The following is a 17,897-nucleotide window of genomic DNA, read 5'->3' on the forward strand; positions in this document are numbered from 1 at the left end:
AGCCAAGGGAGGCGCACCGCGACGGTGGTAGCCGGGACGACTAGGGTCCTCAGCTGCTCTCTGAGACAGGCCTGTTCTGACTCTTGTTTCTCTTCATAACGCACAAGTCTTTCGCCTTTTACTAAAGACTTCCGTGGAGAGGAACACCAATGAGTTGAAGTTATTTTTGGCTGGCTTGGCCTTATGGCTGAGCCTTTTGAGTTGGTGAAAAGTCAAACATCTTTATAGAGCGCCACAAGTGTGAGCTCCCCTGTCCGACTTTGCTCTTCCTTTGCGGAAGAAATGCGCGCTAGATGTTGTTATTTCGTTGGTATACTTTATTTTTAGGATTTGGTGGGGATGCTGGCGTCTTTGAGACAAGAAAAGTGTACATGATGACAATAAAAAAAGAAATAACGCTACTGAATGAACTTATTTCTTCAATATGACAGATGATGCTTGAAAAATATACAGTTGTAAGAAGCAAAGGAAACAAGAAAAGCTTTTACAAAAACAAGGTTCATGCAGCATTTTCACTTTGCACTCATCAAACACACTTTCACAGATGAATACATGACTTTATGTGTGTACAGGTCTAGTGTTTTTTTTTTTTTTTTTTGAATTCTTTGACAGAGGCACAGGTACTGACATAGGTCTGAGATGCTAAAAGAGAGAGAGGTTAGGGCGAGGGAATGCATTATGCCAGAGAGTGTCCTCACAAAGATATAAGTACCAGTATGTGTGAGTGTGTGTGTGTTTGTCCTTTGATGCCTTTGATGTATCAACATTCTACAGTCTGGTGTCAGAGGCTGCAGTAAGTGGACACACAGCCAGAGACAAGTTCAGAAGTCAAACAGGAGCAGAAACAGTTGGGCTGGACAGGACTTGCTCATGATTTAGGAAGAAAGAAGCACTCAGATGTTTCTGCACAATTATTGACAAGGAAGGGAGGAGCTACTGCTGTTACAAGGACAAGAGGAAACCACAGGAAAGTGCAGATCAGCTCCAAGGTTTTCAGTAAGTCCATACATGTTAGTAGTTCATGTCAGTGTTTAGTTCATTTAGTGAAATGTTTTGAAAAGTGTCCCACATGGGCCTTTGCTTTCTTTCCCAAGAGACAGCTTGACTAGTGGCATTTCACACAGTGTTCCTTTGTTTTTGGCAGAGCAGTGCATGATGGGTAGATCCAACAAAGCACGTTTGCCGCACGCCGCAGCCTATTTGCAGCAGTGTTTGTGTCTTTTCAGCCATAAACGTAACAGACAAAGGGGAGCTGATGCTCAAGGCACTGAAATGTGGGATTATGCACTGTGGGCACCGTCAGCCAGAGTGCTGTGCCTGGTGACCACCACCCGCTTTCTTCCAACTGCAGCTCATACTTACCTGGCAGGGGAGATACCATGATCAACAAGGTGGTTCACCCAGGGTGAGGCTCAGTCATTGCACTCCGGCTGTGCTGACCACTGCGAATTCCCCAAATGTGGGAATCTCGACTGCATAATTTCTAGTAGTGGGGGACTGCGTTCGCGCTCTCCTCTGTTGCGTGCGTGTAGAAGAAAACACAATGTGTTAGGAATTCCCATGTGCTAACTTGTTGAAGGCTCTCCATTTTGTGAAGTGGCTTTGTTGATTTGGAGTTACATGTCAGCTTTTGCAGTCTGTCCACAAAGCGGCGGTGTTGCTCTGCAGAAGCTCTCTGGCGTACGCTTAGTGATGGCTGATCGAGGCTTTGTTGAAGCTTCGACACCTGATTCAAAAAAATGGTTCATTACCCGAGGCTTCAATGACACAGTACTCGACTAGGACATCTAGTGGTCAATAAAATGAAGTGCAATCAAGATGTGTCATTTATTGGTTCATTGATTGTGTGGGATTTGATTCGCCATGCACGTTCTTGTTCGACTACACTACATGTTTGTATGGTTTCAAGCTGACACAATAAAATACAAATATTAAATATATATATTAAATACATAGGCTATATTATTTGACACGTCTGATTGTTGTAGGAAACAGCAATATACTTGGCCTGATATTTTGTGTTATGAATCGTAAGCTATCCTAAAACAAGTCTAAATAGTCCATAGCTTAAAAGATGATGAATACTGGATGTTCAGTCCCCAGATGGCAAATGTGATCTCATTCCAAATGTCTAATTCATGAGCTAAATAACACGCAGCTCTGACGGGAATCGAACCCACGCTACATTGTTGCAAGACAACTAAACCAATGACAGGGTTTCGATACCGAATGAAGCAGTGAAGTGGTTCATACGTCATAAATCACGTGATTTTTCCTAACCAAAACACACACGTCTGACTCCGTGTCTGACTGTCATGGAGCTAGATAAATAGCACTTTTCTGTTTGACTGCACCAGATGATAAGGTGGTTTCAATTGGATTATTCATAATAATAATAATAATAATAATAATAATAGAAGACCATGATTGATTGTAACCCCACATAATCTTCATTTATGTATTGTGTTGTAAAACACTGAAATGAGATGTGCTCAACAAATACAAAATGTAATTTTCACATGGTACTGGTGCAAATACAGATTATATCATGGTATGTTATGGGCATCGTTGGTAGAGAGGTTTATGTGTACGTGGGTAAAGAGGGTGTGCTTGAAACAGGGCAGTTTGCTCAAAGAACAGGGCAGTGGGTGTGCTTGTGTAACTGTTTATGAGTTTTTATTAAGAAATAATAGTTTTTCTACAGTTTTTGGGCTCAAACGGTTTCTTCTTTTACAAACTATTTCCCCAGCCTTGGAAAAAACCCATAGGACTATATATCTATAAACCTATCTATATAACTCTCTATCTATATCCATCTATCTATCTAATTTGATAATTTAATAATTATTTTATAAATCATTTTATAAATCTATTGCTCTATCTACACTGATTCTCCAAAAATACGTTATCAACACTGCTACTACTAACACCTAAGAACCGCAACAAACCAACCTACTCTGCAAAGAAAAATTCAAATGACCGCCACTATATAGATATACTATCCCTGAACACACTCGATCCCGCCGTGATTCACATAACAAACCGAACCAATCAGGCGATTCGAAGCACTCAACTGCTTCGAACGTCACTCAAGTGCTTCAAACGTCACTACTCACGTGATCAAACCACACCTCGGCACAGTGGTTCGATACAATTGCTTCATGAGCTACCGCGCATGTGTCGGAGCCTCGGGTGTCAGAGGACCATCACTAACTGCAGCTCATACTTACCTGGCAGGGGAGATACCATGATCAACAAGGTGGTTCACCCAGGGTGAGGCTCAGCCATTGCACTCCGGCTGTGCTGACCCCTGCGAATTCCCCAAATGTGGGAATCTCGACTGCATAATTTCTGGTAGTGGGGGACTGCGTTCGCGCTCTCCCCTGTTGCGTGTGTGTAGAAGAAAACACAATGTGTCAAGAATTCCCATGTGCTAACCTGTTGAAGGCTCTCCATTTTGTGAAGTGGCTTTGTTGATTTGGAGTTACATGTCAGCTTTTGCAGTCTGTCCACAAAGCGGCAGTGTTGCTCTGCAGAAGCTCTCTGGCGTACGCTACAGAGTGGCGTGTTTAGTCATGACAATTCCCCGTGTTCCCATTGGAATTGGGGAAGTGGGCGTGGCCTTTCCATGACAAAATGAAGTGTGAGCTCTCCTGTCCCACTTTGCTGCTTGTTTGTGGAAGAAATGTGTGCTAGATGTTGTTCTAGTATGTTTTATTTCTAGGCTTTGGTGTGGAACAGCAATGAGTTGAAGCTATTTTTGGCCGACTTTGCCGTATGGCTGAGCCTTTTGAGTTGGTGAAAAGTCAAACATCTTTGTATAGCGGCAGGGAAAAGTACACAGCAGACAGATGGGCGGAGTTGCTAAGTGGCGGCAATTGATAAGCTGGCTTACAAACGGGACACCGCGACACTGTGACGGTTGTACCAAGAGCTTGATTTGGACGTCAAAGGCTAGGGCCTCATCGCTTCTCGGCCTTTTGGCTAAGATCAAGTGTAGTATCTGTTCTTATCAGTTTAATATCTGACATGTCCCCTATATGGGGATAACGTATTAAACCCATTTTTAGGAGAGGGAGCTGAAAAGGGAGCTTGCTCCGCTCACTCCACGCATCGATCTGGCATTGCAGTGCCGCCGGGAACGGTGCACCTTTCTCTTGCTTTGTAGAAAATCAAGTTCTGACACACATGTTTAGTTAGGAGTCAAACTTTTACAGTGGCTGAAGGAACATGCGGCTAAGTTTTTATCAAGTGAATTGTGCACAACCAGTCAGTAGATTTACTGATATCACCCAGGGAACCCCGCTCAACAACACAGTGCACCTCAGCTACGATGATTGGTCGCGGACTCCCTGAAGACGCCTGATGGTTTCCCAGACTTTGTAGTCTCCATGTAAAAGCCAGGCCTGGATTTTTCAGGCTGGAGGTGGTGGGGAGGCTGGGATTTAGCACGCGGCAAGCCAAGGGAGGCGCACCGCGACGGTGGTAGCCGGGACGACTAGGGTCCTCAGCTGCTCTCTGAGACAGACCTGTTCTGACTCTTGTTTCTCTTCATAACGCACAAGTCTTTCGCCTTTTACTAAAGACTTCCGTGGAGAGGAACACCAATGAGTTGAAGTTATTTTTGGCTGGCTTGGCCTTATGGCTGAGCCTTTTGAGTTGGTGAAAAGTCAAACATCTTTATAGAGTGCCACAAGTGTGAGCTCCCCTGTCCGACTTTGCTCTTCCTTTGCGGAAGAAATGTGCGCTAGATGTTGTCATTTCGTTGGTATACTTTATTTTTAGGATTTGGTGGGGATGCTGGCGTCTTTGAGACAAGAAAAGTGTACATGATGACAATAAAAAAAGAAATAACGCTACTGAATGAACTTATTTCTTCAATATGACAGATGATGCTTGAAAAATATACAGTTGTAAGAAGCAAAGGAAACAAGAAAAGCTTTTACAAAAACAAGGTTCATGCAGCATTTTCACTTTGCACTCATCAAACACACATTCACAGATGAATACATGACTTTATGTGTGTACAGGTCTAGTGTTTTTTTTTTTTTTGTATTCTTTGACAGAGGCACAGGTACTGACATAGGTCTGAGATGCTAAAAGAGAGAGAGGTTAGGGCGAGGGAATGCATTATGCCAGAGAGTGTCCTCACCAAGATATAAGTACCAGTATGTGTGAGTGTGTGTGTTTGTCCTTTGATGCCTTTGATGTATCAACATTCTACAGTCTGATGTCAGAGGCTGCAGTAAGTGGACACACAGCCAGAGACAAGTTCAGAAGTCAAACAGGAGCAGAAACAGTTGGACTGGACAGGACTTGCTCATGATTTAGGAAGAAAGAAGCACAATTATTGACAAGGAAGGGAGGAGCTACTGCTGTTACAAGGACAAGAGGAAACCACAGGAAAGTGCAGATCAGCTCCAAGGTTTTCAGTAAGTCCATACATGTTAGTAGTTCATGTCAGTGTTTAGTTCATTTAGTGAAAAGTGTCCCACGTGGGCCTTTGCTTTCTTTCCCAAGAGACAGCTTGACTAGTGGCATTTCACACAGTGTTCCTTTGTTTTTGGCAGAGCAGTGCATGATGGGTAGATCCAACAAAGCGCGTTTGCCGCACGCCGCAGCCTATTTGCAGCAGTGTTTGTGTCTTTTCAGCCATAAACGTAACAGACAAAGGGGAGCTGATGCTCAAGGCACTGAAATGTGGGATTATGCATTGTGGGCACCGTCAGCCAGAGTGCTGTGCCTGGTGACCACCACCCGCTCTCTTCCAACTGCAGCTCATACTTACCTGGCAGGGGAGATACCATGATCAACAAGGTGGTTCACCCAAGGTGAGGCTCAGCCATTGCACTCCGGCTGTGCTGACCCCTGCGAATTCCCCAAATGTGGGAATCTCGACTGCATAATTTCTGGTAGTGGGGGACTGCGTTCGCGCTCTCCCCTGTTGCGTGTGTGTAGAAGAAAACACAATGTGTCAGGAATGCCCATGTGCTAACCTGTTGAAGCCTCTCCATTTTGTGAAGTGGCTTTGTTGATTTGGAGTTACATGTCAGCTTTTGCAGTCTGTCCACAAAGCGGCAGTGTTGCTCTGCAGAAGCTCTCTGGCGTACGCTACAGAGTAGCGTGTTTAGTCATGACAATTCCCCGTGTTCCCATTGGAATCGGGGGAAGTGGGCGTGGCCTTTCCATGACAAAATGAAGTGTGAGCTCTCCTGTCCTACTTTGCTGCTTGTTTGTGGAAGAAATGTGTGCTAGATGTTGTTCTAGTATGCTTTATTTTTAGGCTTTGGTGTGGAACAGCAATGAGTTGAAGCTATTTTTGGCCGGCTTTGCCGTATAGCTGAGCCTTTTGAGTTGGTGAAAAGTCAAACATCTCTATGGAGCACCACAAGTGTGAGCTCCCCTGTCCGACTTTGCTCTTTCTTTGCGGAAGAAATGCGTGCTAGATTTTGTCATTTCGCTGGTATACTTTATTTTTAGGCTTTGGTGGGGATGCTGGCGTCTTTGAATGTGAATGTGGCCTGTTTAAAGTTAAATAGAAGTTAAATAGATTTTTAACTTCCAACAATTTGCTCTGAAGAGTCAGTGACAGGCAGCTAAGTGGAACCAAGCAGAGAGGAGAAGTCAGTCATTGTGACGCTCACCTCCACACTTCACACACCTCACACAACCACAAAGCAGGTGGAGGATGTGTAACAGTGTGTGTATATGTGTCCTTTCACAGACACAAATATTATCACTGTTATATTTGGAGGAACAAAGTGGTGACGAGTGATCTCACAGACACAGAGAGCAGCAGTGTGGACAGTCTGTAGGAGGGTGTGCATGTGTTTGCCTGAGAAACAACAAGAGAATTTTGCTGTTTGAGTGTGTTTCTGACTTTAGGAGCATGTAGAAAGTTTGTGTTTTATCTTTGATGTGTTCGTCTTTGCTAAATGACCCATTTGCTTCTATCGTCTCTGTATGTTGATGATACTGACATGAAAAGTAAAGCTGAAGGTGAAATGAAGGAGATGCAGAGAGACAGTACAGGAAGGAGTGAGTCTACATAGAGACAGATGAAAGGAGGGAGAGAAACAGGTGGAGGAAGGAGAAGCTTGAAGTGGTGAGTTTTCAATACACTGAATAAAAACACAGCTTTCCCTCATAATTAATATTTTTAAATGCACATCAAAACATTTGAGATTTTTAAATCAGCTCATGAGTCATTTTAAAATTCATTCCTGATGTCAGGAGTACTAGCTTTTTCTGGGGCTTTTATTTTCCATGGTCCAGAATAAACATTAAAGATTAAACTAAGATGCATGAATGAAACTTCACTCCATCTCTGTGTTTCTCTGTTAGTGTTGATGAAATCAGAACAGCAGGTGTCTCTGTCTATTTCTAGTTCTGCTTCCTTCATTGGAGCAGAGCTGTTTTCATCCTTCATGTCTCCACCTGTCTGATCCTATTAGATCACAACACGTCTGCTGAGCTGATCAGCTCTGTAGCCCAGCAGATGGTGAGCTGATGATCCTTCATGATGGAGAAAATGAACATTTAATCAGCTGATAATAGAAATGAGATTGGTTTTTACTTCTGTCAAGGGAATTTATAGAATCTGTTTTGTTTGTGATCAAACTGAGATTTTATTTATTTTAAAATGTAAATAATTGGAAACAGCTTCTGAAGAAATGAAGCTTATACTTTTCCTGTAGTCCTCAGTTTAAATGAAGGACACATCCTCACCTGATATGAAGTCAGGGTTTGTTCTATGGGACAGCCAGAGCGATGGTGTGTGTCCCGTCAGTGTCCAGTAGCTGATCCACAGCTGGACAGCTGTCCTCCCTCCCAGCCTGTCTTCTGTCAGAGGGCTGGAGCTGCTCTCTTGTGTCCTGTCAGAGTTTGGACCTCAGTCTCTTCTCCACCAGTCTCCCCAGACAGAGCAGCCACACACAGACTGTCCTCCGTCTTCTGTCCTTCAAACCAGGACAAAGCTCCATGTCTCCTTTAGTCGTCTCACTGTCATTGTCTTGCTGTCTGCTGTGACAGAGAAACAGAGCTTTAAATAAGATCTGTGATATTTTACTGAAACCATTCTGAACCTTCACTGATTTATTACTTTTATTTCATGCATCCAGGTAAAGAGATATGTTTTCTTCATCTTGAGTCAAATCATGAATGATTTATTTTCATCTGGTTTACTTTACTTTTCAAAAACTGTGTGAGCATCTGGAACATGAAGATGAGGCTAGTTGCTTTAATCTCTGCCTCTCTTGATAAGAATCATTTCTTTGGCACTGACAGGCGTCGGTTGATGTTGCAGGTTCAGTAATTATTCATCTTTTTCTCACCCTCCTCCGTTTCCTCCTCTCATCAGTTTTTCTTCTACCACCTGCTTCTTCTTTGCTCTTCTAACTGAACAGTGACAGACGTTATTCTCTCAGGTGTGAACCAGTGTGCAGCTGCTTGTGCAGTGAATAATGTAGTGATGAGTCTGATTATGCAGCAGGTAGTCGTTCATTCATCAGCCCAAAGGTTAAATTAGCTGAAACCAGACATTTACTGGTTTGATTCACATGAACAGAGTTTTGCTTTGGGAAATTTCCAAAAGTCACAAGTTTGTAGTGGATGAAGATTCTCTCCACATTCTGATACATCCACTGATTCATTTTATCTGTTTTTCAAAAACCTCTGAAAAGAAGAAAACAAAGGAAAACGTTCTTCACAGCTGATTTTAGTCTTCAAATATACAAACATTGTTTCTCCTCTTTCAAACAGTAAAACAACAGAAACATTAAACTCTTTTTTTGCATAAATCATGATGAATTATCATTGATGTTTATTCCTCAGTGCTGGTGCAGATGTTTGAGAAAATGATTTACATTCTGCATCTACATGCTGCATGACTGTGTTTGAACTGGTTTGAAGTCCAGACTTAACTGGCTGTGTCATAAACCACAGTGTTTGAAGAAGGATGTGTGCAGAGCTACAAAGCTAAATGACTTAGATTTGTTGGGTATTTGGTTGATTGTCGACTGTCGGACATGACACAAACCTAACATTTCCTTCAGCATATGAAATGTATTCATTTTTTTCTGAAGCTTATGTTTTAGACTGTGTGATCAGTACCTTCATTTCTATAAGTATAGTTGTTTTGAACACACTGCAGTGACTCAGTAACTCAAAGAACTTACTGCTTTTCTCAGATGAATAATCAAGTGATCAAAAAAAAGTCCCTTAGTCATTCATGATAAATGTAAAATGAAAAATCAGCTTTGTTTTCATGGTTTCTTTCACTGACTGAACCCTCAGGACAAGTATCAGATAGTTTTCACAAACTATGATGAATCACTGTTGGACTTTAAAGTTTCTGTCCTCCATTGCTCTCTCAGCTCTCTCAGCTCCTTCTTTTCTCTTTGTCCACCCACTTTCTCTTCCTCTCGTTCCTCTCTTTGTTATTCAGGGACACTTGTATTTTCTGTGTGAAGTTTTCAGCTCCTGTCTGTTAGAAGTGTCAGATAATATTCTGCATTTTTCCACCTTGGAGTAGAACTGCAGTGGAAACAGTTTTCAGTAGCTGGACTGAAGTAAAACCATCATCTCTGTCTCTTCCTCCACATTCAATCGTGCTCTCACATGTTGCTGCTTTGCTCTGATTTTAACATGATGCAGTTCATGTCTGGTGTCTGATTGTTTGTTGTCTCGTGTTTTGCACCATCCTGAACCAACTCGTTGATCTTGAATTGCAGGTAGAACGTGATGCTAATGAGCTGTGACAGTGTTTAACAGTGTGTGCAGCTCGGCAGTGTGTGAGCACATATCTGTCCATGTCCATTAATGCTGTCAGGTGGTCCTCTGTCTCTTATTGCTGTTATATTATTTAATCCACTTTCACCATCAGAACAACTTGTTATCACATTAAACAGCAACAACTTGACATTATGTCCAGATCTCACTGAGGCTCATGGTGTCACACAGGCTGTTTTTACACTGAAAGCACTGAGGGACAATCATTTATGATGGTTGGATTATTGACAAGCAGAAAGTCTTACAGGATGTTGATGAGACAGACAGGATGGATCAGGGAAGATGATTCCACTGTCCTCTGCTGCTGAGTGTGTCTGAATCAGTCCTGTTACACGACTGAATAATGAGATTCTATACTGATGGAGTTCAATAACGAGCATTGTTGACACACGAACTTGATTACAATTCCATGCAACTATCAGTTTAAGATCAATGTGCAATAATTCAATTATTAGTGCAATATCAATGTGCAATATTTATATTTATTGTGTACTATAGTTACACTACTCAGCAATTTCCATCTCATATTTATGTATGTGTATACAGCAGCTGTCTTTCTTAATTTAGTTTCTTAGTTATTCTACTATTGGAATAGTGTTTATTTAATCTTGTTCTGGCCATATTGGCCTCTTACTTATATTTACTTACTGTACTGTACCCCTGCTGTTGCTGCAATTTCACCAATGAGGGACTAATAAAGGATTTTCTTATCTTATCTTATCTTATCAATTCAGTTCAATTCAATTCAATTTTATTTATATAGCTCCTTCCACAATCAAAATTGTCTCAAAGAGCTTTACAGAGACCCAGACGTGGCTCATATGAGGGACCCTCCTGCTGATGGCCGGGCTGAAAGGAGGAAAAGGAGGAAGATAGGACAGCTAGGAATAGAGGAGAGGAGGAGAAGGACATGCAGCATATGAAACATGATACAAACAGGGTTGGCAGTGGACAATGTTAGAGGGCCAGCATTCAGATTACAGAACAGTTAGTGGATACTGTGTGCTCAGCAGATTACAGTTATGATAGGAAACAGAGCACAGAAGCAAAAAGCTTCATGACTGGTAATTATTTACATTACAGTCTGCATAGAATATTAATCCAACATGTATCTGTAGTAGAGTGGAACATTAAATGTTCTGACTTTGTCAGTGTTTCAATAAAGTTATGTTGTGTTGTGTTGTGTGGGGCTGAGCTCCACCTAGTGGCGTTTTCTGCGTACTGCAGTTTTTCTGCCGGACTCTGGTGTGTGCAGCGATGTTCGAGTGCTCCACCACAAAGTTGATTGTCGAGCCTTGAAATGGAACCGACGGTAAGAGTGGATGCATTTCGTTTGTTTGTTTGTGGCACTGAGGTCTTATTTGAGGTAGTGTTTAAGATGTTTATTTTAAGATTAAGAAAACATGCTAATCGCTCAGCTAAGCGCTAGCAAGAAGCTAGTTAAGCCATTATGGCTAATTTACTTTATTGTTTAGCCTCATTGTGTGTTCTGATGTGAACTGTAGTATGTAATAATAATTATTTTGTAACATGTGTATCTATTTGTGTTTCAGTTTTACAAAAGACATAAGAAGAGTCAGTAAAGCAATAAGGAAAGTGTACTGGGTCTTTTTATTTATTTGTTAGCTATCTGTTAGCCAGGACAGAACATTAAACATAGTAACGTGTTAGAAATGGATCATTGTAGACAATAAACAGCAGCAGGTGGGTGGAGCCAGAGATACCTGCAGAAAGGTACAGAGACAGAGAGACCAGAGAGAAAGAAGCACAGGACTACGGGACAGAGAGGACACAGAGTTAATGACATGTAATAAAGGTTAATACATGAGAGAGTGGGTCTGAGGAGAGAAAGAGAGAAGAGAAGAGGTGTGCAGAGGATCATGGGAAGTCCCCCAGCAGCCTAGGCCTATAGCAGCATAACTAAGGGATGGTTCAGTTTTCCAACAAATGCAGAGACTACTCACTATGTTCCTGTTGCCACAGGTGTGACTCCGGGGCTGACACGGTACACCATCACCAGGACTTGTGATGTGGAATCCTCTTTTGATTTGATTTAACATGACAAACCTGAATGGAGGACGCACAGTGTGAAACTGGAGTGATATTGATCACACTGATTTTGGCTGGAGTGTACCGGTCCAAGGGGGAATCCACCTCCAGTCTCTGGGATGACCACAGTGGATGTGCCATCTTCTGGGCCACCATGAATCACACCAAATTCAGGGTAATCAACTCCACCCTCCCATTTGATGACAAGCTGAAGCTGAAGCCTTCCCGTCTCAGAGAGGACAAGCTTACACCCATCCGCTCAATCTGGGAAATGTGGATACATCGTCTCTCCATGCTTTTCACACCTGGGAGAGGTGTGTGCGTTGATGAGCAGCGTGTCCCTTTCAAAGGCCGGTGCAACTTTCACCAGTATATGTCAAGCAAGCCGGCAAAGTATGGATTGAAAATCTGGGTCACTGCTGATGTTGCCACTTCCTATGCCTGGAAGTGCCAGCTTTACACAGGAAAGGCTGCTGGCAGTGCTGTGGAGGTCGGCCAGGGAAAATGTGTCGTCCTGGAGATGACAGAGGAGCTCCAAGGGGTCACTGTCACATTTTTTTTTCAACATATTCACTTGTGCAGGAACTTCTGAAGAAGAAAGTGACCTTGGTTGTGAGAATAAGAAAAAATAAGCATGAGCTTCCACCCAAACTCCTGCAGCTGAGAGGGAGAGCTATCCTGTCCTCTGTTTTTGCCTTCACAAAGACAACCACAGTGGTGAGCTACATTCCCAGACGGGGGAAAAATGTGATCCTTCTCAGCAGCAAACATCGAGAAGCAGCTGTCACTGAGGATCAGAAAAGGAAACCTGCGATCATCACAGATTATAACCGCTGCAGGGGAGGTGTTGACAACTTGGACAAGGTATGAGCCTTTACATATTTATTACTGCATGCATCTCTTCCAAACTTAGCCTACTTATTCTTACTAAAATAATGGGCTTGTCTGAGATATACTGTATTTGGTGATTTAACTTTTATTTTTAGTATTCAGTAGGCTTATTTTTTATTTTGGTCTTTTGTAGGTTATCTGCACCTACAGCTGCAGAAGAAAGACCTGTCGGTGGCCACAGGTTCTTTTCTTTGACATGACCGATGTCTCTGTCTTCAATTCCTTCGTGCTTTTTACTGCTGTGGATCCCACCTGGAACCATCCAAAGACACACAGGAGGAGGCTTTTCTTGGAGGAGCTGCGGAAAAACATGGTGTCTGCAGAAATGATGAGGAGAGGTCGCCTCCCCCATACACTGCCTGCTGCTACTGTGGTGCAGGATTCACAGGCCTCTTCAGCTGCTCCCACAGTGGGCCCTGACACTGACACCACCGCCAGCAGCTCCACAAAGAAGAGACAACTGTGCTGGATGTGCACAGGAAAAAATAAAAAACTCTGCCTAAACTCCATGCACATGCACACACACACACACACACACACAGAGACTCTCTCTCTCTCTCTCTCTCTCTCTCTCTCTAACAGAACAGCTCCTCTCTTTGAAACATTTCCTCTGGCTCTGACACATGTATCTCTCTCCAAAGTCAAACCTGCTCCAGTGTTTTAGCCTGAAGGTTTGTCAGTAAAATATGAGCATCCAGTACCTGAAAGAAAACAGAAAAGAAATCAAATGTTTCATTGACTTGTGATTTACTGCATCATCAAAACATTTCTTATCAGCTCTCACACAATTCACCTTTGTTCATTGTGAAATTTATCACTATTTTGTTTTTACTATTTTAACAGCAAGACGACGTCTTCATCTCCTGCACTGAAACATTTGAATAAGTTATTTGCATCAGACTCTGTAAACTTTCCGCTCCAGTTTTTTTTTTCCACAGACTCAACATGGATGAATCAGCTTCACCTCACACACACTTCAAGAAAATAATATATAATATACAGCAGCTTTAAACCAACAGCAATAACATATGGCAACAAATCTGATTAAAATAATGAAACTTCTGTTTTGCCTTAATAAGACAACAATTCAAAATGTTTTCTATAGCACAGAAATTGCACATGTATGAATACAAACTGTACCAGGCCTGCAGAACAAATGGCAGCCAAACCTTCAGGGAATCAGCATGAGCACCAAACTGAGAGATGAATTCAAATTCACAGTGTCCATGAAACCAAAACCCTGAGCAAATACTTTCTTCAAACTCTTTCTCCACAGCAGTGTCTTCTGTCACTCCAGCTAAAAAAGCTACACAAACATTAGCATGATCTATTGATGGGTGAGAGGTAACTGTGGACATATGTGTCCCTGGCTTGTCCTGATGGAGAAGTTCACTGTACAATGCACAGACACAGAGAAAATGATTTCATGTGATCTGTGTATGTTGAAGTTAATTATGGAACTAATGTACTGAAAAAGAGAAAAGCACACAGACTTTTGTTTTACAGCAGGTTTCATATGATGCAGATTATATTAGACTATAAAATAAGAGAAAAGCATCCAGAGAAAAAGCAGCATGTTTCCTGAACATGTTCAGAGAATTTCTCATCACACTGAAAAGTTGGCAGTTTTCCAAAGTGAGAGCCCAGTGGAGGATCAAACTAAAGCAGAAGACTCCTTGGTAACAAGGTCTTTAACGTGGCCTGAGTGCTGCAGTCTGTCTGTACATAACAAAAGCTGAAGCACACTTTCTACATCACTCTATGCCTTTAACATTACATTACATTTCACTGTATCTCTAAGTAAACAGCCTGACAGTGGCTCAGTGGCAAAACTGTTCAACTGCCCTCATCAAGAACCCCTCAGCCATAACACCAGTCCAAACCAAAAGGTCTCCAGTGATATGAAGCAGAAAGATAAACAGGATTTAAAGTTTTTGTCCATTTCCTCACTTCATGGTTCACTGAGTTAAACTCCTGTACAACACCACTCACTCTCTCTGAGTTTCATTCAATCAACAGTGGAGGAGGAGGGTCAGTGGTTAGTACTGGTTACTTAAAAATGACTTCCTGCTGGGCCAGAAAAACAGTTACACCTTTAGGATGAGAGACAATGGAGGAAGAGAAATGACAGAGTCAAGCAAATCATGAACGTGTGGAAACATTATCACAGCTAAAGGACTGCATTTCTTCTTCTTGGACCATGAACAGACCCTGATCCTGACTAATCCCACTGTCACAAAGTTAAAGGCATAATATATTTCAATATTAAAACCATCACACGTCTACAGCTTTTCTCCATGATGAACTATTGTGTTTGTGCAGCCTGCACAGGAAGGAGTGACAGTAAAATCCATCCAAGTGTTGGATCACAGCACAGACAGACTGAGCAACATCACCACATCTACATTCACACTATTTGTATCTTAAACATCTCTGATTGATGTTCCTGAGAGAGAGAGAGAGAGGCTGTGGGTTATGAGACCTGAACATTAGAATCAAATGGACTGTGGTTATTTGATAACTGGTTTATGTTCAGTGTGTGTCACTGTGTGTCTGTCAGAGAGGAGGCTGAGTTACAGCAGGTCACTGGGGCAACTACACAAACTGAGTGAGGAAGTCAGACCAGTACAGCAACATGGATGACAGAGATCACAGCACAGTGGAGGGTTATCTGTAAGATCACTGCAAAGAGCTGAAGAAAACACATCACCTGCACATCTGTCCCTGCTTCTCCTTGGCCCTCTCTCTGTCTCTGCCTGTGTAAGTGTGTAGCTGTGCTGGTGTGTAACCTTGGCAGTGGGTTGTGTTGATCTCTCATGGCCTCCTTCCTGCTGTGTCTCTCTCTGTGGGTCACATCCAGTCCTGCAGCCTCTCCTGACACTGACAGTCAGTAAGAGGACACACACACACGTATCACTTTAAGGAGCAACAGGATTTGAACATGTGACATTTCAAACAATAAAAGCTCAGGTCCCTACACAATGTGAATACAGCTTCAAGAACTGAAGTTTATGGATCCCCAGTTTCCTGTAAAGTGACTGATAGAAAATCAGAATCATTGATCCTTCACTGCTTGTTGCTGAAACAGTAACATATTAAAGCCCTCAGGCCTCTGGAACTGAAACTGAATCATGAACAATAGTGTTTCATTGTCTGTCAGTGTTTGTTTGTATTTGAGCTGTTTCATATCCTCCCATTTCTCCTCCCTCTATAGTTAATATGGACGACCTCTGTGTCCCACAATGCCTCTCTCCAACCTCAGTCACTCTATTAGGGAGCAGCTATGAAGCTGACAGCTTTATTGTGGCTCGTCTGCAGGAGCAGAGATAAAAGATGAGTGAGCACAGACGTCCATCTTTAAGATGAAGAGCATCTTAACACCTGAGACTGATTTCATCTAATTTACTGTATTGTCTTTCAGTGCTGCCTAAATTTTAAATGTCTCTGGATGTTGTGTTTCAGAAACTCACAGTTACACATGCAAAGCACTGCTGGTTGATCTTCAACGTAAATGATAAAAAAAACCTGGAGGGCGCCTGTTTCTGCTGAAGTCTCATGTTAGCAAAGCTTAAATAAACTGAACATGTACTGAAACCTTTGGGCTGAAGTTCTTATGTGATTAGACATCATGACAATTTAACAAACACATCCCACTGAACTGAAACACTGACATCAACTAAAAAAGGTTTTGACTTACTGAAAACCTTGGAGGTGATCTGGACTTTCCTGTGGTTTCCTCTTGTCCTTGTAACAGCAGTAGCTCCTCCCTTCCTTGTCAATAATTGTGCAGAAATATCTGAGTGCTTCTTTCTTCCTAAATCATGAGCAAGTCCTGTCCAGTCCAACTGTTTCTGCTCCTGTTTGACTTCTGAACTTGTCTCTGGCTGTATGTCCACTTACTGCAGCCTGTGACATCAGACTGTAGAATGTTGATACATCAAAGGCATCAAAGGACAAACTCTCTCTCTCTCTCTCTCACACACACACACACACACACACACATACTGACACTTATGTCTTTGTGAGGACACTTGCTGACATAATGCATTCCCTAGCCCTTACCCTAACCCTAACCAAAACCCAATTCTAACCCTGAAACCAAGTCTTAACCCTCAAACAGCAACATGAACACAGATGGAAACACTGCAGAGCTGCTTTGGATGGTTTAACAGGTAGAGATCATCAGATAATGGAATGACCTGATACCTTCATCTGTTTCCATAAACACATGGAGGAAATCTCCCAAACACAAACTTAACCACAATGTGATTCACAGTTAACAAACACACTTGCATGTAAACTCTCACACCAGCATAAAAATAAGTCATTGTTTTAGGATCTGAAGAAGATGATCCAGGATGAAGGAGATCAGGAGACAGGAGCCCCACAACAGAAGAGAGAGAAATAAAAGAAATACAATTAAAACACAAACTTACAAACAGATGAAGAATCACCTTAAAGTCATTGTAGTAAACAAAGAAAGTTTTGTTTCTGGACCCAGACTGAGAAAATACCAGTAACTGAAAATAATGATGAAATAATGTTGGAGGAAAAAAAAGCTTCCTCCTTCCATCCAGCCTGGTTATTTTACAGCTTCTACTCCCAGAACATGATGATATAGTGTCAGCTTTAACTTTCACCATCAGCTTCCTACTTGATTCAGGTGACAGGTGTAACTGTTATTTCAGTGTGATGCAGAGAAGAGACCAACATACAGCAGGACTCTGTGGATTTAAGGTCTAACAGCACAAGATAAGTTGAACGAGATCTAAAAGAAACATGAGTCAAAATGATTCTCTGTGCAGCAGCTGATCTGTTGCAGAAACAACAACTAAAACTGTCTGTGGCAATGGAGAGATAGTGAATATCACTCCTCACTTTCAATAAAGAGGTGAAGACAGAAAATAATGTCTACTGCAAAGTCACAGGAAAACCAGAGTGTGAGGAAAGATCACATTACTGTATTGATGAAAAAACAAAGAACTGATGGACAAAAACTCTTTTCAAAGTTGGAATGTAGGTGGTGCAAAGCACAGAGAGCAGAGAGAGATGAAGAACCCTCTGAAACCAGTCCCTGAGTCCTTGAAGGAGGACTTATTATGGACTGACAGGAGACAGAAAGACACTTTACACTCATTTCTACCAGCAGTCAGCAGACAAACACTCAC

At 42.1% G+C, this 17,897-nt stretch overlaps 6 non-coding genes and 2 gene segments (V, D, J or C); 6 read left to right on the top strand and 2 right to left on the bottom strand.

The window, feature by feature from the left end:
* The window catches only part of LOC121188595, a 235,660-nt gene that overhangs the window by 48,369 nt on the left and 169,394 nt on the right, over positions 1-17,897 (bottom strand).
* LOC121188598 overlaps positions 1-17,897 on the bottom strand; it is a 208,054-nt gene that overhangs the window by 32,801 nt on the left and 157,356 nt on the right.
* LOC121189053 lies at positions 78-192 on the top strand. Its single transcript, XR_005894771.1, has one exon. It is a non-coding gene; the product is annotated as a U5 spliceosomal RNA (small nuclear RNA).
* On the top strand, positions 1,355-1,518 carry LOC121189109. The gene has a single exon (XR_005894819.1). It is a non-coding gene; the product is annotated as a U1 spliceosomal RNA (small nuclear RNA).
* On the top strand, positions 3,223-3,386 carry LOC121189094. The gene has a single exon (XR_005894805.1). It is a non-coding gene; the product is annotated as a U1 spliceosomal RNA (small nuclear RNA).
* LOC121189036 lies at positions 3,965-4,155 on the top strand. Its single transcript, XR_005894768.1, has one exon. It is a non-coding gene; the product is annotated as a U2 spliceosomal RNA (small nuclear RNA).
* LOC121189074 lies at positions 4,536-4,650 on the top strand. The gene has a single exon (XR_005894790.1). It is a non-coding gene; the product is annotated as a U5 spliceosomal RNA (small nuclear RNA).
* On the top strand, positions 5,781-5,944 carry LOC121189103. Its single transcript, XR_005894814.1, has one exon. It is a non-coding gene; the product is annotated as a U1 spliceosomal RNA (small nuclear RNA).

This window comes from Toxotes jaculatrix, chromosome 10, assembly GCF_017976425.1.
Source record: "Toxotes jaculatrix isolate fToxJac2 chromosome 10, fToxJac2.pri, whole genome shotgun sequence".
Lineage (NCBI taxonomy): Eukaryota > Metazoa > Chordata > Actinopteri > Toxotidae > Toxotes > Toxotes jaculatrix.